The sequence below is a fragment of the Rhipicephalus microplus genome, chromosome 3 (assembly GCF_043290135.1).
Source record: "Rhipicephalus microplus isolate Deutch F79 chromosome 3, USDA_Rmic, whole genome shotgun sequence".
NCBI classification, from domain to species: Eukaryota; Metazoa; Arthropoda; class Arachnida; order Ixodida; family Ixodidae; genus Rhipicephalus; species Rhipicephalus microplus.
The window spans coordinates 13,529,378-13,547,762 of NC_134702.1; the positions used below are offsets into that span (position 1 = coordinate 13,529,378).

At 45.6% G+C, this 18,385-nt stretch overlaps 1 pseudogene; it reads left to right on the plus strand.

Annotated features, from left to right (window-relative positions):
• Positions 1-399: 399 nt before the first annotated feature.
• On the plus strand, positions 400-17,183 carry LOC119163828 (P2X purinoceptor 4a-like; annotated as a pseudogene).
• Positions 17,184-18,385: the final 1,202 nt, after the last annotated feature.

Below are 18,385 nucleotides of genomic sequence, written 5' to 3' on the forward strand. Positions count from 1 at the left end.
AATGGCGGAACTTCCAGTTGACGTTACATGCGCAAGGGTTCAGTGATAAAAAGAAACGTCATGTACGTAACACGTCACTGGCAGAAAGGCAGGTCACCTGCGGCGCGCGTCAATGCCACCTAGATAGTAAAACAGATAGCTGGGCGAGCTGGTATGTATCCATTTTACAAATTAGCGCTCGTCTGTCTCACCTAGATAATTTCAAGCCTGCTCACTGTTTCTTCCGCGGGCTCTGACGTCACTCCGTGTAGACCACCGTGTTTCGCTGCACAGACGTGCCTATACGCTTGCGCTAGTCGGTCGACAGACATGGATTGCCAAGCCTGACGAACGTTTTCGTGGTGAGCTGGTTGGCAACTCGGAAAGACCGTGTTTTTCTGTATCCGTGAACTGCAGCGCGTGGATATGCGATGCGCTTTGTGCACTGGTACGGCTGCAAACCCGAACGGTTGGGAGGTGCTGCGCGGCGAATTGTCGCGGAAAATGGACCGAAGTTGCGAGTGTTTTCGTTTTTCCATGGGGACAACCGAAGAACTAAATGGGAGCAGGCCGTTTGTCGAGCTGACGTCGACATCTGTTTTTTTCGTGACCCGAAGGTACGTACTTACGTGTGCCCGCACTACATATTTTTAAGTCGTTCCAATGGCACCATCTCCACGATGTTTCGTTCTTGCAATGCCCTAAATTAAAGGTCTCGCGTGTGCTTAAGACTTGTTACCGTAAGCCCTGGCATTAAAATAATAAACGCGCGTACTATAGCATACATCTTCAGAACAGGCGTTTTGCCTTCAGCGTCGGTAAACATTTTGCTATTGGTGATTAACACCGCCGACTTCTAGCATTACCTTCGTTTACTAATTGGTTTTGGAAAAAGGAAGGAATGTTGTTGGCACTTGCTTAGTGTATCGGTTTTGTGCATAGTATGTTCTTGCTGGTGTTCCAACCAATTGCGGTATTATAATTTTGCGCCAGTCTCGCCAGCAGCTCTGCCTAATAAGTTTCTTTGAAATTTTAGATTCCTGTAGACACTTACGGTGAAGCATTTTCTTGGTGTGAGCTCTGGCTACTTCCAGCTACAAATACTACCAAACATACAGACCCAAGTACCGGTAGTGAAGTATATAAGTAAGTGCCCGCGGGGGCTACACGGTTTAATATAAACCCAGTAATAACATTTTTCTCATGCCTTAAGTTACAAAGGGCGGCTACGCACCATTGCGACAGGGGCAGAGCAAAAGAGGAAACGCCGCTCATTTGAAAAAAGGACGGCGTAGAGCACTTCGTTACGAGTAGAAAATCGTTTTTTCTATAGAGTTTTTGCCCGCTGTCGTCGACGCTTCTCGTGGTGCTCAGGGCGCATGTTTTTAGGGAGCGGTGGAATGTGTAGATTCATGTGTATTTCATGCGGAATAGTGCATTTAGAGTTGGCCTTGTATCGAGTATGCATCTTCCGGTCTGCGTGTTGGAGAGACGATGGGAGCAATGGCCCCTTGTGCATGACGCATACCCCATTCCTTTCTTATGTGAGTATGCGCCAAGGGAAAAGGAAAAATAAAGACGCAAAATAACGAGAAATAAGATCCACTGAGCCGCGCTCTTCGTGAAGGTGATTCAGATTGTTTCGTTACTCATGGTCAAAACAAAATCACCGTAGAGTCCTCACTGTGCCAATTGCATATCGAAAGTAATAATAATATCTGGGGTGTAGCGTCCCAGAACCACGCGATATAATGGGCGCACTGTATATAGTGGAGGGCTCCGGAAATTTTGACCCCTGGGGATTCTCTAACGGGACGGTGAAATGGTTCTCGTGCGATGTCAGTACATTGTCACATGCCGCCTCCATCGAAATGTGACAGGCGAGTCGCCAGATTTTTTTTTTTTTTTGGGGTGGGGGCACACCCTTGATATGGTCGCTTTTCGCTCTTTATGCCATGGCAAAAAAAAAAAATTCCGGGGGGGGGGGGGGGGGAGGGCAACATGGGCCTGCTGTGCCACTTGCGCCGCGGCCAGGATCTAAACCGTGACCTTGGAGTCAGCAGCCGAAGCCACAACCGCGGCAGACTCCGCATCGAAAAGATATCGTGGCGAGTTTCGTGAGAGTAGTGCTGTCGCATACTTCGTCTCAGTGTCGTCGAATAAGCGCTGTTGACTTGACCTTATTTATCGCAGCTGTAGCATCAGCGATCGGCCGTTGTCTGCGTCAGCCCCGCTGTGAGGACATCGATTAGCGCCTAGGTCACTGCATGCGTCTTACGAGAAAACATGAATAAATAAAATAAGGGGTCGTATTCTGTCCGTGGCTGCATATGCGGAGTTACATTTTTTCAAGCTTTCTGCCTGTGTTCGACTGGCGCCTGTTTATCTTGAACGAAGCTGACAGAGTTATTGTACCACAAGACGGCTCGGACATTGCCAAGTGCAGTCGGTGGCTGACCATGCAAAAGCTAGCGTTGACTTTTTATTTTAGCGAGACTGCGAAAACGACGAGCTTTTTAGCTGCTTTCAGATATCATATAAATAGTGCGTGTACGAATTCACATGTTTTGCATACATATGCCACGCGCTCACACGTTCACTATGCAATTCCATTAATCCCTTATGTTTCCTTTCAGAATTCAAATATTTTCCATGTATTTCTGCATGGATTTTACGGAAACATGCGGAATTGGAATTACAAACACAACGTTTTAGTCGGGACGTACACCAGGCTTATAACTGGGATTTTTTATTTACTTTTTGGTGGGGGAGAGGGGGGTAATCACTTGCTGAGGGCCTGCCTATTTAAGTAAAGCACGTATTTGTTAGCAATTATTTTTGGCAAAAATCGCAGTTGTGCAACTTAAGTGCCTTGTTAAGTACAATTTTATTGGAAGTTCTATACAAGATTTTAGTTTTAAGAGTAAGATTTCGAACTCTATAGTATATTAACACCGACGATTTGGGGGAGTGAGGGTGGGGGTGGGGTAAGGTTTTCTTTTTGGCTCCGGACCTCACGTACACCACCCCGTGTAAAATAAACATTCTTGTAATACTTCACTTTCGTTCAGTTGAAGGCACCAATTCACTGTCAATAATGATTCAATGAAATATTCATAGGGAAGGGAACGTTGGGCTGCCTGCATACCTGCCTGTTTGGGGCACCTGTTCATACTTCTTTAGCTTTTTCATTTGTTTCCAGCCATCAGCTCCCGCTTTTACTTTGTCTACGGAAATGATACTCACCGATAATGTATACAATATCACCGAGTCCACTTAATGGCTCTATAGAACCATTAAGTGCGCGGGTTTTCGGCTTGAGTGTTCCAAAGTCCGCCCTTTCTTATAGGAATCAACATATTTGCACAGCGCAAGACTTCAGTGGTTACGACGCAACTACAGAAGAAGAGACAAGGACAGAAAGTGTTCTTTCTGTCCTTGTCTCTTCTTCTGTAGTTGCGTCGTAACCACTGTAGTCTTGCGCTGTGCAAATATATGTTGATTCCCAATCACCAAATGTAGGCCAAGCATCTGTCCTTTTCTTATAGGAGCTCTATTTCTGATAGGAGAAGCAGAGCACATTTGTCCCAACAACGAAAAAAAAGTGCCGTCATAACCACGAAGTGAATGATAATGAGTGGGCGAAGCTCCGGAGGTAAACCTGGTAAACCATGAATCCTCCGTACATTTTGCCCACTCTATTTTATTACAACGCTCCTCCTAGCGTACGTCGCCACACTAAATCGAACGACTGCCTTCCACCAATGACACGCGCCATATGTGACATCATTCCTATTTTATAACATCTCGCATATTTCATCATCAACTACAAGTACCGCCGCCTAGTTTATAACATCTTGCATCTTTTCATCATCAGCTACAAGTACCGCCATCTAATGAACACTACAAGAACTAAACGAGAGGTGGTTACATCCAGGGGACGGTACCGCCATCTAGTGAACACTGCAAGAACTAAACGAGAGGCGGCTACATACAGGGGACGCACAGCCCACGCCTTAAGGAGCTTCGCCCCTAAAAGAACGATGTCAATTGGGCGATAGAGAGCGAGACTACTAGGCGCGACGCTTTCATATCAGCGGCGAACACGTTCTCGACTGCTGCAGCATGTATACTCCGTGGCAGAGAGCGCGAGCATTTACTCCGTGCCAGACATGGATTTGGCTGCAGTTGTGGGCGCCGTCGAATCGGTGGCTGCGCGTGCGTTCTCGGCGTTCTTTTTCCACTACCGGACGCTTAAGGTGGTCCAAATCGGCAGCAGGAAAATCGGAGTGCTCAACCGGACCGTACAGCTCGTCATCATGGCCTTCGTCATAGGGTGCGCAGTTTTCCCCGAGGCAAGCGTCTTACGGGAGGGCACGTGGATAGCCTGCAGCTTCGCTTTTTAATTCACCGCGATGAATGACAGATCGCGTCAATCTTATTCAGAGTGTACTGTGTAGATGTGCTTTAGCGATGCAATATATACGGTGTAACTTCACTTTTGTGCCGACTAAAGGGCCAGCGTGTCTGTTGCAGGACGACGGGCATACCCAGTGATATACGATTTTTGAGCGGCCGTTCACGACGGATTGTATTCCTGACATTATTTTTTTATGATCGTACTTCTGATATTTCTGATCGTATTTCTGATATTATTATTTGAGTTGTTTGGGTTTTACACCCCGAAACCATGTGATTATGAAAGACGCCGCACTGAAGGGCTCCGAAAATTTCGACCTCCTGTGGTTATATACAACGTGCACTAAAATCTCAGCACCTGGTCCACAAGCATTTCACTTCCATTCAAATGCGTTCATCATGCCCGATATTTTATCCCACGACATTCGGATTTGCATTCAAGCATCATATCCGCTGCCACCACCACGGGAGCGCGTCGACGGAAGACACGCGCTGCAGACAGGCGCTGTTCACCGTGATACCCCGGAAAGCATGCAGTGGCGCAGCCAGGGGGAAGGTCTGGCAGGTATTCGAACATGCGAACATATGCTGCCAAGAAGGGCGGGATACGTGAGGAAGTGTTTCCGTGGACACAAATGTAATCATCAGGTGTACTTGCGAGAAACACCACCCACAAATCTCAGCGAAATTTCACGAGAAGCTTAATAACTATTAGCTCACAAATTTCAGTGGCGCCGTCGTTCGCGAAAAACTCGCTGGCAGTACGTACAGCCGGTCACCGAAATTCGCACGCTATCTCGATCGTGGGCTTGTCGGTGACCAGTCGCAGTCCCTCCTTTAGCTGAAGTCGCATGCCACTTCAAGTTACCACCTTTGTGCCTCGATTTGAACCATAGGCGCAGGCGTGCGCACGAGGAGAGGAAGGGGGGAATATCCCCTAATCATTCGGGGGGGGGGGGGGGGGGCAAAAAGTCCGCCCCATACATTGACATATAGGGTGGGAGGGGCGCTGCGAGGAACTTTCGTCGCCCCCCCCCTCTCTCTCCCTCCCTGAAGGCCAAGCCAGCGTAAACGCCTGTGATGTGAACGCATGTCTGTCGTTGTTGCTTGTAGCACAACATAGTTGCGCTGTTATTTAACGTGGATGAAGGTCCGATTCCCGAAATGGAAGAAGGAAACAGGACAAAACATTGCCCAATGCGGAAGAAGGAATATAGATCAGACACTTAGAATCAAATCTTCGCATGCGGCCATTTCTCCGGTACGGCAAAGCCCCCCCCCCTCCTTTTTTTTTTTTTTTTTTGCGAACGCATATACAGGTTGGTCCTTAGAAGAACCTGAACCTGGCCGAGCAGCTCCTGATAATCACGCCCGTTACTCGATAACTTTCGGAGCACGAACGCTTTGTCCTGCACGACGCAGGTACGCTCTGCTCTACGAGAAAGGCTACCAGCGCTACAGTTCTTGCACGAGTGCCGTGACGGTGAAGGTGAAGGGGGCCCTGTCCACGGACTCCGTCCCCGAGGACGCCTTCAGGCCGTCCCTTGGGGACACGAGCCACTACCGCAGGGTGTGGGACGACGAAGACATTGTCGTGCCGCCACACGTGAGAAGCTCGACATCTTGTACTATTATTATCGATATTATTAGCAAATGCGAAATTATACTTAGAATCAGTAGCACACTAGCGAGGTCGTCAGCGGGATTTTGTCTTGAGGGTGCAAACATGTGTCACATTGCGTTGGGGGAGAGTGGGAGGAACGAATGAGTTTTGCACAATATCACGAGATAGCAGAGGAGTGGTAGGGAAAGCGGGCAGATGGTTGCATCACACACAATTTTCTTGCTGAATCCATCATTATCGGAAGCAGCAGCCTGACTATAGTATACGCTCTCCCACCTGCACTGTTGCGTTGTTCGTTATGAGTTGACTTCTGGTTTTACTGTGACCCCACTTACTCAATGCCTTTGGGTCTGTAAAGTATTTTTAAATAAAAAAAGTAAAAATCTGCAGGCCGAAGGCTTGTCTCATGTTATGCCAATCAACCCGGTCTTGTTGCTTGCTGCTGCCACGTTATACCCGCAAACTTCTTAATCTCATCTGCCTAGCTAACTTTCTATCTCACCCTCCCTCATTTGCCCTAGCTTAGAATCCAGTCAGTTACCATTGATGGCCGTCGATTTATTGTTCGATGAGGAACTTAAGGCCTTTAAAACATTCGGCGTTGCTTGCAGGACTCGAACCAGTTTTTCATCACGACGAATGTCATACTGACACCGAATCAAACGATCAGCACATGTCCTGAGGTGAGCAGCTGCAGAACATAAGAATGTGTGAGTGTGCCTTGCGTTGAAGTTGATGTACCATTCATTGCACTCCAGGAGCTAAACATCAAGCAGGCGCAATGCAAATCGGAGAACGACACCACAACTTGCAAGAAAGGCGCTTCTCTGAGGCGTGGGCACGGTGAGTGAAGATACGTGAGCAGCACCACTACATTGCGCATATCAGAGCGATCGCGGGCGCGTGAGCACGTTGCTCGTGGGCTTGTTATGCTAAGTGCGTGACAGCTGTACTAGTCGTTAATTTAGTTTCCGTTTGTTTTAATGCTCAAATGTGAGGCCTGTCCCAAAAGATTGTGCGGTACACATATAAACAAAATTTCCCAAACTTTCAAGTACGTACGGTCATTTTTTTAAAGATGAACTTTAAAAAAAGTATGGGTTCGAGTTTGTTGGTAAGGCTTCATTGGTGCGAAACAGCGCGAAAAAATGAGGACACGGAAAAAAGAAATGACTTCAGCGCTTGGTCGTCTGTTTCGTTATGTGTTTTTTTTTTTGCGCTGTTTCGCACCAACGACACATTAAACACTTTTTTTAGCATATTCAGAAAACACTGGTGATCGGTAGTAGAGGCTCCCGAGAACACACGAGCCAAATATTAAGCACGCGGCCTGGAATTCGCAATAAATTATCAACGTCAGCTAAAAATTACGTTCTCTTCTCTCGAGAAATAACGGAAGACGCTCAAAAATTGTGCGTAGAAGGCCATCTATCAGCCATTGGTTTATTTGAACATGGCGCGCACGGTCGTTACAGGGATCGCCGCGAGAGGCCGCGACATGTCCACGCGTGCGCGCGCGATCACACGGAAAAAGCCGCGTATTCGAAGGAGAAAAAAAGTTCTCTAGGTCACGAGGCGCGCGTGACCTTTTTTTTTTTTTTTTGCCCCTGCCATCCCTCTCTGCTTAGCCTCCAGCGCTTTTACCGGGACGAGAGAAGAGAGAGCGTGATTGTATCGTGCGACAATTCTTTGTAACTTCGCTCGTACTAGGCGAATGCTTAAAATGTTTGCGGTGTTGAATTTGTGAGGCAATAAGCTCTTTTAGTCAATCTATTCCAGGTTTCCTTGAAAAAGTGTTTCAAAGCCCCTTTAAATATAGGCTCCTGAACTCATGGATCGACCATTTTCATTGCGAAGAAGGCTGCCCCTTCTTCCCCCTTCTCTCGGAGCCTCGCCTGTCCAGGCAACTGCGAGTATGCGCTCGAAAATAATCAGCCGAGAATACGGCCCCAGCCATGTAACGGGTGTTGAGAATTGAGACCCAAAACTATAACGCATACGAACTGTGCTGCCCTGCTGTGACGTACGTACAGATGGGTTGTTTGCCATGGCGCAGGCGAGATGACGGGACGGTGCGTGAGGGTGGCGTGCCCCGATGAAGACCGATACGTATGCGAGATACGCGGCTGGTGTCTTGTGGAAAAAGATGTCCTCCCTCTGTAGGTGACCTTTACTACTAAATCATCTGCGTTCGATGCTCTCGCTTTCTCTCTCTCTGTTTCTCTTTTATTTTCTCCCCTTCCTACGTGTAGGGTAGCAAACCGGACAACGTCTAGTTTCTCTAACTTTAAATCGTTACTTTGCTCTCCCTCTAGACTATCATATTATAAAAGCGAAGCCTTTTTTGTCTCTTCTCAACGCTTTGCGGATTCACTGCTTGGTGGCTGCTATCAATTGTGCACTGAAAAGCTATTGCGATCACTCCATGCACTGAAAATGAATTGTATTCAGCTTGTCGAAAGTGGTGCGAGTCTGGTTGGTCGTGAAAACAACCAGAGCAAGGGCACCGCTTTTTTAACTATGTACATACGAAAATGGTACATGGTGAAAGGGTAACTAACTGGATTCTCAGAAAAGGCGAGCGGGTTAGGGGAAGACAGAAGGTTAGGTGGGAAGATGAGATTAAGAAGTTCGCGGGTATGACTTGGCAGCAGCAAGCACAGGACCGAGTTAAGTGGCGGAACATGGGAGAGGCCTTTGTCCTGCAGTGGACGTAGTCAGGATGCTGCTGCTGCTGCTGATGATGATGATGTAAAAATGTCTCATTACACGACCTAGAACGCTATACTTTGTCGCACTTTGGGTGGCATGACAGGTGTTATGCGTGCATATGAAATTGGTAAACATATTCATTATACCTTGAGTGTTTTTTGCCGCGACATACTAATTGACCCGGACATCAGTGCCCTTTATGAAATGCTTTTTCAAACCAATTATTGACCCGTATCTTTTCAATTTCGTTTCAGGAAGAATGGAACAGGACTTCTGACCAAAGCCCGTGATTTCAGTTTTCATTAAAAACTACGTCCAGTTTCCGTTATTCAAGGTGCGGAGGTAGGTGCGCTGTTTCATCTAAAGCATAAATCACTCTACAAACCCCCCACCCCACGTGGTAACTTGTACAGCGGCTGTGTACTGTTTCTTAAAGGAACACTAAAGCGAAGCAATTGATCAGTGTAGACAGATAAGCTCTGCTCTGAAAACTTCAATGCCGATAGCTTCACCATCATTGGCTCATTAATAGAAGGGGAAAAGCAAGGGCAAAGTTTCATTTCCAAGTTTCGGGTCGAAATTTACGCACGTGACGTCACAGATTTCAAAATGTGGATTCGTATTTCGGCCACACTGGCTAAACGAATTTTTTTTTTAAATTTTGGCATGTTAAGTTTCTTTACACCTCAAATGGCAATGTACTTCATGTTTTCCTACTAGGAACTACGCATGTGTTATAGTAGACTACGTCAACGTCTATGACGTCACAGCGACTGGTTCGGGAACGTCAATGTGGTGTCACCACCAACCTTTTACTTTTGCACGCTTTCTCGCCTACCAAGTGCCTTTTCACCGCAATCTTGGGGACGGTTTTTGCATTTATAAATAGCAATTTACTAATACGAGCCAAATCGTTTTTTTTTTCTTTTTATATAGAGTCCCTTTGAACCCAATGCTCTCGAGGGCGCTGCTTAGACTCCCAGCAAACGTACGGCGTTCATATTTCAATGGAATCAAAGTAAAAAAAAAAAAAAAAGAACGAAATAAGTAAATTAGTGCTTTGCTCTGTATCCACCTATTCACTCAAGGCTCCCTGGGCGCCGCCATAGTCCTCTCTGGGCTGTTGTTAGTGCGCGCGACACCCCCGAAAAATGCACTGCCGATACTGTGACGTCAGCTTTTGTACTCTTGTGCAACAGCCCAGAAAAAAAGGGGGAAAAAAAGGTCCATAGGCGCGCGCTGAAGAATCGAAAGCTGTTAAATTTAATCTAGCTTTGGCATGTAGTGTCGCAGAATGCAGTTTAAGCGCATACTATAGTTCTTATACCGCACAAGGGTAATCGTGTAGTGATGGTGTATGGCTTAAATATAGCAATGGCAGCACGTTGCTTGTGAAATGTTTTTTTTTTTTCCTTTCTTTACGGTCTTCTTCTTCCCGCCTAGTCCAGAGCATTCCAAATAATTTTGCGGTTTCTCTTTAGTTTAACAATGTTTATGTCTCTCGACCTTCCGCTGCGGCTAAAGAACCCCAGGTGGTCGAAGTTTCTAGAGTCCTCCACTATACGGCGTCTCTCATGGTCGTATGGCCCATAGGCTTAGAACGTTGAAACCCAACAATTATTATTATCTCGACCGTGGCTGGATTATTATTTGACCGGATCGGTCACACGGCACAATAAACATCCCAGAATATTACGAAAATGCAACCTTGCAGATCTCCGATTAAAAAAGCACTCGAGGGCATGGACGACAAGCACCCTTATGTCTTTTGACAGATAAGCTATTCGCATTGTCTCGTGATATATAGAGTACATTCTGCACAGAGGGCCACTTTATAATACTCGTGACAACACACACACACGCGCACGCACGCACGCACACACACACACACACACACACACACACACACACACACACACACACACACACACACACACACACACACACACACACACACACACACACACACACACACACACACACACACACACACACACACACACACTTGTAATTACATGCCATTAAACTGTATATATACTGCAATTACAAGGTGAAACTTTATTCGGCCGACCTTGTGGCCCGTCAACTGAGGGTCAGATCTACATCGATGCCCATTGGCACTGCTACAGAGAGAAGTTTATTAACTTCAAACTCAAAAAAAAAAAAAACTCTTTACATCATTTTATACATACAGTGCTCGTTTAGACACCCCTCTTGTGCACTATGGGGCATACAAACTCCATTATCCATAGAGGAAACTAGCGGCACATACTCAGATACATACAGCTGATAAGAGGGACAATTAATCAGCTGCCCGCTCATAATAAGTTCACGTGCTACGTGACGCCGAACATGCGAATAAGAGTGTTTTCACACTCGTTGTTTGGCTTATAGATGGCGCTGACTGTCACTCCTACTTCTAAATTCACATATAAACCCCAAAAAGTGGATGGAGGGACGGCCGCTGTGATAGCTCAGTGGTTAGAGCATCGAACGCGTTATTGGAAGGTCGTAGGTTCGATTCCTGCTCACAGCTGGTAATTTTTTCATCCACTTTTCTTTCTTCTTTCTTATTTACATTCCATTGGTTATATATATATATATATATATATATATATATATATATATATATATATATATATATATATAAGATTGTGCACTGATAGTGGCGAACAGAGCATCGGCCGTCGATCAACTGACAAGTGTTGAGGCGCGTCGGCATTTATACACGTGCCATCGAATATTCCAGCGTTATCGTTAGCGGCGACGTATATGTTCCAGAATAATCTGAAATGTTCGCGAAGTGGGCGTAATGTTAAAGCGATCAACTGCTGTCCTGAAGTTTTTTCTCGGACACTGCAGGCGCGGTTTTATCGCCGGGAATCACTGACAGTAAAATGGGGCGATAAGAAAGCTTGAGTAGGGAATGTGGTATGACATATTTATAAAGAAAGTAACATCTTCACGCTGTTTATTGAAATTGGCCGCAGTGGCGCAGTCAAATATTATTTCGAGGTGGGAAAGGAGAGCGGGGTGGGGGGGAACTCTACCGTCTTGTGTACCATGTTCATGCGTGTGTTTGTAATGTGCGCGTATATTGACATACGCACACACACAAAAAAAGATAACGATTGTGGTGGAGGAGGCTCAACCCCCCTAAACCACCCCCATGACTACAGGCTTTACCGATTGCTCGATGCGCAGGCGCAACATCCCAGACCAGGTGAACGCCTCGTACCTGAGGTCCTGCACTTACGAGACCAGGAAATCTCCCCTGGGCCCGATTTTCCGCGTCGGTGACATGGTCGAACGGGCTGGCGCCGACTTCGACAAGATCGCGCGAAAGGTTTCGTTTCTTTGATTTTTTTATTCCGAGAACAATCGAACAGATCACTTGCTTGTAACCATTTAGAGAAAAAACAACAACAACAAAATAGATAGATGAATGCATTATTTCATCACGAGAATTCAGCCTTTGAAGGGATGCTATAGCATATGCCATCTGCTTACTTCAGAATCGTGCTATGCTAATCAATCTCGGTATGATCTTCAATGCGCGAGAGCGTGGCAATGTGCTCGGGCGTTGTGGCATGATTGTGTCTTCTTTATCGAATGACAGTGTACAAAAATCAATCAATAAATAAACAAATTCTAACCGTGTCCTCGCTGCATCACCCGCATTATGAGTAGGCAGTTGTCAGCGCAAATGTAGAGGGCATGTAACTATAGCACTGCAGTTTTGAGCTATTTTGCCTGATATAAACAAAAAAAATATTGCATAAAATATTAAAGCAAAATTAAATACTTTCCCCCTTTCACATAAAATGTAAAACGAAAAAAAAAGACACCTATAAAAAGAATATAAAGCTCTCAGAACAAGCATCAATGTATGAGCAAACGTAATGAAGAAAATTTTCCAAATTTGCAGCTGCCAGATTGTGTTATGGGAGGAGGACCGTTTGGGCTTCCTTGTAGTACCCAGATAGGTGTGCGAGTATTCCCGCCTTATAGGTTCCATCCGCTATGTAGGGTAGTTCAGTAGCAGTAGAAAACGATGTAGGCCGCGGGTTCATTACCTTTGGTGGCCCGGCTGCGCACTCATGCACTGCGCCTGGCCATGAATCATCACCGCTCCGTGTCACGCGTTGCAGGGTGGGGTCATACAGATAATGATCAGCTGGGACTGCGACCTCGACTACGACCCCACGCACTGCCTTCCCGAGTACTCCTTCCTCCGGCTGGACGACCCGGATGCCAGGGTTGCGCAAGGCTTCAACTTCAGGTCATTGAAGTCTATAGTGCGTCAATATGTATGAATGCAATATTTGCATACGTTCATTTTTACGGGGCAAAGGAGACTAGGACAAACGGAGAGAAAATTGAGGCCGTTGCTCTTGGACATCACGAGATGAACTGAGATGACATCATCTTGGTGCGATAAGAAAGGTTTAAATAATGCTAATAAAAGTGACGCTTTGCAAACCCCAAAACAGCGAAGAGAAAGGACATAGGAGGTGTACATTTACTTCCGGTTCGTTTCGCGCACTCGCAGCGCCAGCAACGCCGCCTGGACAAAAAATAATAAGCATTAGAAAATCTTGACATTACCTATGACTTGTGTGGAGATTTATAGCATGCGTTTTCTGTTCATTGCGACAGTATAAGATATATATATATATATATATATATATATATATATATATATATATATATATATATATATATATATATATATATATATATATATATATATATATATATATATATATATATATATATATATATATATATATATATATATATATATATATATATATATATATATATATAGCGAGAGAGAGAGAGAGAAAAAAAAACTTGCGTTTTGGAAGATAAGATATAGCGTGCATTTTCTAGGACGTCGAGGAAACGCATTGTCTAAAGTGAACACTAGCTATACTTATCTCAACAGTCATAGTGTTGGCGTGATATACATTGTTAATGTGCGTGACGAAACAAGCAAACATGTCTGATAATTTACTAACTGCATGTTACGGCCGCTGAACCAGCCTTGAACTTCGACACGCGAAGTTTGGCGAAGAGAGGTCCATCGGCCGCAACGTCGGTCAATAAATTATCAGTTGTTTTTGTTTTTTCAAAGTGTGCATATTCATTTCCATATATTATTATCTTAAAAGCTGCAAAAAAACTAAAACGATGGCGAAGAAACGCAATGTGGACGGGACACATGCGCCACATCCATTTCTTTGTTTCCATTCTTTGACGCATCAATAACTACCTGACTGATGAACGATATAGCTATAAGAGAGACACTCTTCTAAACAGGTAGAGAAGTCTTAAGAACAGAGAACACGTTTAATCGTCTGTCTGTTCCAATTGAACTGCTCAAAGCGAAAACGCGTCGAGAGGTGCGTCGATGTCGTTCCACACCAGTTCAGAATTCTTTCCGCCCTTTAAAGCGTCTGCGTTGTCGTCTGCTGTGCCATCTGCTGTGCACGGTCCTAATCCTTTTTCGCCTACGTGCGCTGCGCATTTTGTGCCTCTATTTGGAGACGTGCGGGTGAAGCGAAGCAATGCGTTCTCACTTTCACTTTTATTCCTTAAAGACCCCACTAGGGGGTATTACATAAGGGAATATTCTACGCATATTTGTTTGTTCTCCCGTGGTCCTTGCCTGAATGAAAAGCCAAGAGGCTGTATAATGACGTGCACAGCAGCTAGACAAGATGCTACAAACCGGCGCGACTTCACCGGAGTATTCCGGCACTCTTTTACAGTGTGACTCAGCGTTTGATGCAACGCGTCTCAATAAATGCTCGCTGTTCTGACTTTCGGAACTCGCACATCAACACTATAAAAAAAAGTAATCTGGCTTTCTTTTGGAAGCTCCAACTTACCACAAATACGACTCTCTTTAACGACACATGTGAACTCTCTTTGGAATCGTTATACTCCTGCAGTGTCTGAGACTCTTGGGATCCGAAAGAGAGTTAGCGTGTCTTTATAAAGAGAGTGAGGCAAGTCAGTATTCCCAAAAGTGAGTCAAATGACATTTTTTAATTTAGAAAGAAGGGCTGCGTTCGTTGTGTAGCGTCGTTACAGTAATGCATGAACAGGTTCGGACAGTCTTATTTCTCTGTCCGCCTGCTGACGCTTCTGTCGTATATTGCTTTTTTAATTGCGGTGTAATCTTTGCCTTACTTGCACAAGTTCATGTAGCATAGACACGATTTGCATACCCTGGTTCTAGCAAAGTGTAGGCACGCCTACGGAGTAGAAAGAATAGATGTAGCATTAATATTTTTGTTCTGAATTTGAGCAAACGTGTACGATGTGCAGGTACGCCAAGTACTACAGCGACACCACCCGGAGCTTGGTCAAAGCGTACGGCATCAACTTCGTCGTGCTGGTGCGAGGGGAGGCGGGAAGAACGAGCATCATACCCATAGCTGTCACTCTTGGCTGATTCGCTCGCAGGATTTCAAGCTGGACGGTTGTGCCCTCGCGATCTCCGACTTCAGCGTAGCTCCCGCCGACTGGTTCGCCCTCCGCGGTCTCCTGACGCCGTGTAGCTCTCGCATTGTGGCACCCCGCCCTTGGACTGCTTCGACCGGATCCCCACTTTCCTATCTCCTTCTTTTTCCTCTCGTTGGCTGTCTTCTTCTGCTTCTACTTTCCTTCTATCCTTTTTATCCCTCCTTCACCCCACCCCTATAAGGCACTGCGCCGTGTCGCCTGAAGGCAGACAGAAATTAGGTGCCTTTTTCCTCTTCATTGTAACCACTACCACCACTCTTGGCTCGGGACTCGGACTGCTCGTAGTGGTGAGTATTGGGGTAGTATAGTAGCTGTTTAGGTTCGGAAAGACGCCATGCATTAATTGTAACGTTCTCCGACACGATTGTTTTTGAACGAGACGTGTAGCTTGCAAAAAATGTAACTTTAACGTGTATATTTCCACTTCAGGGATAGTGGTAGCTTACATGTTGATAATACGAGCCTTTTTTGTGAAGTGATGCTCTTAGAAACTATTGAGGAGATCTCTCTCTCCTTCTTTCTTCCTGGAACTGCGAGAAAGACCCTCCCTCATCTAATCTCTTGGTTGCTTCCTCACCTGAGGTGTAGAAAAAAATATAACTGTCACTAACAACCTGTTTCGGGTTCAGCTTTGGGCCACAAACAGAGCCCGGGAGGTGGCTGACAGGTATGGACTGAGGCCCAGGCCACGAATTTGCCGGTGTTATTAATAAAGTAGTTACCGCCACCACAGACTACACCACCTTATATATCACTGTAGGGTCAGGAAACGTTTCTTTCTTTCTTTTTTTCCCGACATTTCCTCACGCAGGCCACCGTGCTGTGCGACTTCGTCGTCATCCACTTCGACAAAAGGAAGAAACTGTACAGGGCCAAGAAATACAAGCTCGTCTCGAAAAGAGACAGCTGCAACGTAAGCGTCTTCCCAGTAACTTACATAAAAAAAAAGTCTCGATCCCTCTGCTCTTTCAAAAAGAATTATTTTCCCCAAAATTTCAAGAGCCCTCATAACCATATTGTGGTTTTGGGGCATGAAACCCCACAATTGTTACCCACACCCAGCACCTCCACCACTTGTGAGGAACCGGTTTATTCAGCCAGGCTCGAGCTAAAATCACACTAGTTGTTTGGTTCGTTGTTCCTCAGAGTCCTGGTGCAAACCACCACGGGGGATCGCACACTGGTGATGATGTTTACAGGTGATGAAGATGCACAGGTGATGATGATATCTAAAGAGAATGAAGAGTCATTCGTTTGTCGCGCTCACGTTATTATTATTATTATATTATAACGCAATGCGTGAACTTTTCCCACTGATTGTGTGACATACACAATCAGTGGGAATTAGCCTTTTCGTGCGCTGTGTTCATGGAGACCAGTCACTGAGTGTCGCGAAAGTGTCCCAATATTTCTCTGTCCGTTATAGTTGAAGGTGCCCTTTCCTAGCCTGGACGGGTCAAGAATCAAGCGCAGGAACCTGCAGGCGCCCTTCCTGAGCGCCCAGAATTCCTCCAGCAGTACAGAGAGCCGGCGATCGCAAGACAGCAGTTGAACGATTCCACGACAACGTGCCCACCATTCAGTAGAAAAGGTCTGCGCCATGGCACACCGGGTGCTATTCTCGATACTTCGATTCCGACAGGTCGTTAAATTCCAGCATTTGTCCACTCTGACTGGTTCAGAGGACTGCTACACAAGGCCGATTGGCTTCAAATGTCGTTCTTGCGGGATTTTACCATGGCGGTGCCCAGAATGGCTTCCCTGGAGACGCTGTCAGTCGGCGTCATATTGCGGGGTTATCAGTCGAGTGTGACGTCGAGATTCTTGCGGAACTAAACGCTGAAAAAACGCGTTTTCTTGCTGGTTTGCTGTGAAACAAAAATAAAGCACTCACAGTGTATCACGTCCGGAATTTCGATCTTGTATTTTAATGAGAGTATGTTTCTCCCATATCAGATGCATATCACACAAGCACAAAGCCCACATATCAGTCAAAATGCTTTCCTCTTTTCATGAGTCAAGCTGCTCATTTTTCATGCGAGCACTGCGGTTTTCATCTGTGTTATTCATTATTCGGAAGTGTTGAACCTTAAATAACACACAGACAGTTTTTCTTTACAAGCTGATCACATATTTTTAATATGAGTAGGTCGTTGTGGATATATAACAATTATTAACCATCTATTTAATGGGCAATGAACAATGCAGTTTGTCACTTACGAGGACTACAGCACTTTGCTAAAATCGTGCTACCCTTTTCGTGTTCATGCGTGTGTGCATACAAAACGCGAAAATTTCGGGCGGGGGAGTTTGACTCCTCCAAACTACCCCCTGGACCACGACTACTCATTTAACCATATAGAGATTACATTCCCTATTAAGCGAATTCAATGATGCAGTTGTGTGCAGAGGTCAACACGCCGTTTCGTATCTGTCTGACATGCCTGTTCCACATACCAGCGATCGAGGCACAGTAGTACATGGTTTTTGAACAAAATGTAAAAAAAAGAGCTAACTTCTGTCTGCCTCGTTGGCTAGGCTCCTTAATTGTTGTGAATGTGGTTAGGGGATAAAAAAAAGTAGAAAAAGAAAGGAAACGGAACACTCACCACACACGAGTGAAGAAAGAGGAGAAAAGAGATAGGAAAGATGAGGGACACAGATGAGGGACAGATGAGAGACACAGGGCGGGGCACCGCTCCGCGAGAGCTCAGGAAATCGCGGATGACACAACCGTTCAGCACGGAATCCACCAAACGAGTCGATCGGGGCGTTTGCCTAATTTCGCAAATTTAGCTCCTGTTACCTCCATCAAAGATACATCCGGTGACATCAGAACCCCTTAAGCTACCCCCCACCCCCTGTACACTCCTCTCAGTATATTGTGACACGGCACCACCTAGAATGTTAGAACTGCAGGTTACATGGCGGAATTGTTGGTGAGCATCGAATGTGAAATCTCAGATGGAACAAACGCACACATACGCAGCGCTATGTACAAAAACATGTATACATGGCGCTGTGTGAATATGCGTGTTATGTGTCATTCGCTTTGTTCCGTCTTATCGGTATCTGCTGCAAAGTCAACATCGTTTTTACGAAGACGTTTTTATG